Consider the following 6000-nt stretch of genomic DNA (forward strand, 5'->3'; position numbering starts at 1 on the left):
TATGCTGTGCATGCATCATGCTAAGTAGGGTAAATGATCTGTTCAGCATGCTTCACTGCTTGAGAAATATGTTTCAGGTGAAAGGAGATGCAGATCCCTCACTAGGGAGTTTGTCTGACAAACAATTATCTATTATCCCTGTGAAGACACTGCCCTGAGGTGAGGTTCCATAAACCCTTGCCAGCTGTGCACTCTAGAGATTGCTAATACACTCTTTTCCCTCCTCTGAAGAGTAGGGTCCTTGGCAAACCCAAGGCAGAGATCGTGGGGTGTGTTGGAAAAAAAATATAGATAAACACATAAATAGGCGTGCTCATTCGCGCGCGCGTGTGTGTGTGTAGACAATAGTTGTTATTATGTTACATGTATTGAGTATTGTTTTCATGTTTTTTCCTCCATAATCTAACTAATTATCTCTCTCTCTGCGTCTGCGTGTGTGTGTGTGTGTGTGTGTGTGTGTGTGTGTGTGTAAGTCTTTAGTTTAATATCTCTCTCTCTCTCTCTCTCTCTCTCTCTCTCTCTCTCTCTCTCTCTCTCTCTCTCTCTCTCTCTCTCTCTCAGACATTGAGTGATTCATACAATTTTAGCAATAGGAGTTGTATTAGCAGTAGTAGTTGTAGTAGGAAAGAGAGAGAGAGAGAGAGAGAGAGAGAGAGAGAGAGAGAGAGAGAGAGAGAGAGAGAGAGAGAGAGAGAGGAAGAGGACGAGGGCGGACACAAGTGGACAAGAAGTGGAGACGTCACTTGCAATGTGTGGGGGTGGATGCTCCTTGGTTTGGGAGAGCTTATCCGAATAGAAGGCAGATTTACCTCCGAACAGTACCTGGAGATACAAGAGGAACTAATGCTTCCTACTGTTTGGACATATGCTTTCCCATATCCAGAGAAAATTATTTTCATGTACAATAATTCCACCATACACATGACAAGAAACATCAGGCGATGGGTCTCCGAACGAAATATGGAACTGATGTAGTGGCCAAGCTGAGGGTGCGACTTAACCCTATTGAACATGTGTGAGCCAACATGATCAACACCTGAGAGTAGGAGAGGGAGAGAAGATCAGAAGATTTATAGTTTTATGCTGAGAGGGAATGGTCGTGCTTTCGGGGAAACTCGTTGCTCATACAGAATTTGGTAAATTCAATGCCTGAGAGACTCCAGTCCGTCATTGCATATCAAGGAAAGTGGACCAAGTATTAAATAAACATTTGAGCTATTATATGTGTTTCAACCATTTTACATAATTCTTGAGAGAGAGAGAGAGAGAGAGAGAGAGAGAGAGAGAGAGAGAGAGAGAGAGAGAGAGAGAGAGAGAGAGAGAGAGAGAGAGAGATGACATACTTATCTAGTTTAAAAGAATTTCAGACAAACGCAATGAAAATATTGAGATCAACGACCAAAATGGTTAAAAGTGCGAGACAAAGTGTTATCCTTGCTTCTCTGTCTTCACTTGGCTTCTGCTACCCGTCTATTTGTCTTGAGTCTGCCTGATTGACTTTATATATATATATATATATATATATATATATATATATATATATATATATATATATATATATATATATATATATATATATATATATATATATATATATATATATATATATATATCTTTCCGACAACTGAGAAGATTTTATGAAAAGTAAAAATCCTAATAGGCAGTAGACACCTGCCGAAACGATAATTACTCCTAGTGAGGTCTAAAACACTGTTCAGGGGGTGCTGTGAACTTATCATTAAACCAAGCTGTGACCTCACTGAAAGTTTCCCTTTGTGTCTCACAACACAAGGGGGCAGTCACAGCCTGCCCTCTAAAGACAACTCTCTTCCTCCACACAAAACTACAAGCACCTAATAACACACACACCCTTCACCCGAAAATTTTAAAATCATCATGGCGACTCCTACACCAGCCTCGGAGTCCCCATCTGGGGAGGGGACCATAAATGTTCCCAGGTCGGACTACCTTTCTGTCGACGACCCTAAGTGTCTTGACACCCCCCTCAACTTTTTTTTCATTAACTTCTGCAACATTCGCGGTCTAAGATCTAATTTTCAATCTGTAGAACACCACCTCTCCTCTTCTAAACCTCATCTTCTTTTCCTCACTGAAACTCAGGTGTCTGAGGCAACTGACAGTAGCCCCTTTTCTGTTCCCTCCTACTTTCTCTATCCTCATTTTCGATCCAAAGCTGGATGCTGCGTTTATGTGCGCAATAACTTAACCTGCTCTCGTGCCCACGCTCTTGAATCTTCCGAGTTTTCCACCATCTGGCTACGACTACAGAGTCACTCTCATACTAAATTTATCTGTGCTGTATACCTCTCACCTAACTCCTCTGACTATAAGAAATTCTTTGACTACTTAACTTCCAAAGTGGAGCACATTCTGACCCTCTTCCCTTTTGCAGAGATCTCCATTCTTGGAGACTTCAATGTTCACCACCAGCTTTGGCTTTCCTCTCCCTTCACTGACCATCCTGGTAAACTAGCCTACAACTTTGCTATCCTCGATGACCTAGAGCAATTGGTGCAACACCCTACTCGTATCCCTGACCGTCTTGGAGATACGCCCAACATTCTTGACCTTTTCCTGACCTCTAATCCTTCTGGTTATGTTGTCACCCTTTCTTCTCCGTTGGCCTCCTCCGATCACAATCTCATATCTTTATCTTGTCCTATTGCTCCAATCCCTACTCAGGATCCCCCTAAGCGAAGGTGCCTCTGGCGTTTTGCCTCTGCTAGTTGGGGGGACCTGAGGAGGTATTTTGCTGATTTTCCTTGGAATGACTACTGCTTCCGTGTCAGAGACCCGTCTTTGTGTGCTGAGCGCATAACAGAGGTGATAGTGTCTGGCATGGAGGCATACATTCCTCACTCTTTTTCTCGTCCTAAACCTTCTAAACCTTGGTTTAACACAGCTTGTTCTCGTGCTATACATGATAGAGAGGTGGCCCACAAAAGGTACTTAAGCCTTCCATCACCAGAATCTCATGCACTTTATATTTCTGCCCGGAACCATGCCAAGTCTGTTCTCCAACTAGCCAAAAACTCCTTCATTAACAGAAAATGTCAAAACCTTTCAAGATCTAACTCCTCTCGTGATTTCTGGCATCTAGCCAAAAATATCTCCAATAACTTTGCTTCTTCTTCTTTCCCTCCTCTGTTTCAACCAGATGGCACCACTGCTATCACATCTATTTCTAAAGCTGAAGTCTTTGCTCAAACCTTTGCTAAAAACTCTACCTTGGACGATTCTGGGCTTGTTCCTCCCTCTCCTCCACCCTCTGACTACTTCATGCCACCTATTAAAATTCTTCGCAATGATGTTTTCCATGCCCTCGCTGGCCTAAACCCTCGGAAGGCTTATGGACCTGATGAGGTCCCTCCTATTGTTCTCCGAAACTGTGCCTCCGTGCTTGCACCTTGCCTAGTCAAACTCTTTCAGCTCTGTCTGTCAACATCTACCTTTCCTTCTTGCTGGAAGTTTGCCTACATTCAACCTGTTCCTAAAAAGGGTGACCGTTCTAATTCCTCAAACTACCGTCCTATTGCTTTAATTTCCTGCCTATCTAAAGTTTTTGAATCTATCCTCAACAGGAAGATTCTTAAACATCTATCACTTCACAACCTTCTATCTGATCGCCAGTATGGGTTCCGTCAAGGCCGCTCTACTGGTGATCTTCTGGCTTTCCTTACTGAGTCTTGGTCATCCTCTTTTAGAGATTTTGGTGAAACTTTTGCTGTTGCTTTGGACATATCAAAAGCTTTTGATAGAGTCTGGCACAAAGCTTTGATTTCCAAACTACCCTCCTACGGTTTCTATCCTTCTCTCTGTAACTTCACCTCAAGTTTCCTTTCTGACTGTTCTATTGCTGCTGTGGTAGACGGTCACTGTTCTTCTCCTAAATCTATTAACAGTGGTGTCCCTCAGGGTTCTGTCCTGTCAGCCACTCTCTTCTTATTATTCATTAATGATCTTCTAAACCAAACTTCTTGTCCTATCCACTCCTACGCTGATGATACCACCCTGCACTTTTCCACGTCTTTTCATATACGTCCAACCCTTCAGGAGGTAAACATATCACGCAGGGAAGCCACAGAACGCCTGACTTCTGATCATTCTAAAATTTCTGATTGGGGCAGAGCAAACTTGGTATTGTTCAATGCCTCAAAAACTCAATTCCTCCATCTATCAACTCGACACAACCTTCCAGACAACTATCCCCTCTTCTTCAATGACACTCAACTGTCCCCCTCTTCTACACTAAACATCCTCGGTCTGTCCTTTACTTATAATCTGAACTGGAAACTTCACATCTCATCTCTAGGTAAAACAGCTTCTATGAAGTTAGGTGTTCTGAGACGTCTCCGCCAGTTTTTCTCACCCCCCAGCTGCTAACTCTGTACAAGGGCCTTATCCGTCCATGTATGGAGTATGCTTCACATGTCTGGGGGGGGTTCAACTCATACTGCTCTTCTAGACAGGGTGGAATCAAAAGCTTTTCGTCTCATCAACTCCTCTCCTCTAACTGACTGTCTTCAGCCTCTCTCTCACCGCCGCAATGTTGCATATCTAGCTGTCTTCTACCGCTATTTTCATGCTAACTGCTCTTCTGATCTTGCTAACTGCATGCCTCCCCTCCTTCCGCGGCCTCGCTGCACAAGACTTTCTTTTTTCTCTCACCCCTATTCTGTCCACCTCTCTAACGCAAGAGCTAACCAATATTCTCAATCATTCATCCCTTTCTCTGGTAAACTCTGGAACTCCCTGCCTGCTTCTGTATTTCCACCTTCCTATGACTTGAATTCCTTCAAGAGGGAGGTTTCAAGACACTTATTCATCAATTTTTGACTACTGCTTTGACCCTTTTATGGGACTGGCATTTCAGTGGGCATTTTTTTTTATTAGATTTTTGTTGCCCTTGGCCAGTGTCCTTCCTACATAAAAAAAAAAAAAAAAAAAAATACATATATATACTCGTATATATATATATATATATATATATATATATATATATATATATATATATATATATATATATATATATATATATATATATATATATATATATATATATATATATATATATATATACACACACACACACACACACACACACACACACACACACACAACGCGTAGCTTGCTAGCACGGCAGGAAGGGTGGTGGTAGGGGGGACAACATTCCCTTGGGTCTACGGATTAGTTATCAGAGAGAGAGAGAGAAAGAAACAAGCTACAAGGCGCCGTCCTGCCATTAGAATTGAAAAAAGGAAATCGTAGATATTAGGATTTTTACTTTTCATAAAATCTTCTCAGTTGTCGGAAAGAATATATATATATATATATATATATATATATATATATATATATATATATATATATATATATATATATATATATATATATATATATATATATATATATATATATATATATATATATATATATATATATATATATATATATATATATATATATATATAGACAGAGAGAGAGAGAGAGAGAGAGAGAGAGAGAGAGAGAGAGAGAGAGAGAGAGAGAGAGAGAGAGAGAGAGAGAGAGAGAGAGCGCCTCGCCTCTCACCACCACACCGCACTCCCAAGGCAACGCGAGGAGGCAAGGGAACAGACGCCCCAGCTGTCACCTGACCGTGGTCTCCGCCAGCATGAGAGGACTCCGCATCAATGTGGGTGACCTTAGCCACAACTTCGTGCTGAGACATAGTGCTGACATTGTCGCAGTGACAGAAACGTGGCTGAGTGACGAGGTGGAGCCGACGTTTGGTATAATATCAGGCTACTCCCTGTGGGTGAGGATGGACCGAGAAAACAGAGCAGGCGGAGGTGTCACTGCCTGTTTTAAGGACGGCCTCCAAACACAGGAACTCGAGGAGGCACTGTTCTTCAGGGTGGTACTTGCAGACAACAGTGGGCTTTTCCTCTCTCATGTAACGCCCCCCAGGACAAGGACGAGCCCCGCTAGACTTCCTGA

This window comes from Scylla paramamosain, chromosome 7 (genome assembly GCF_035594125.1).
Source record: "Scylla paramamosain isolate STU-SP2022 chromosome 7, ASM3559412v1, whole genome shotgun sequence".
NCBI classification, from domain to species: Eukaryota; Metazoa; Arthropoda; class Malacostraca; order Decapoda; family Portunidae; genus Scylla; species Scylla paramamosain.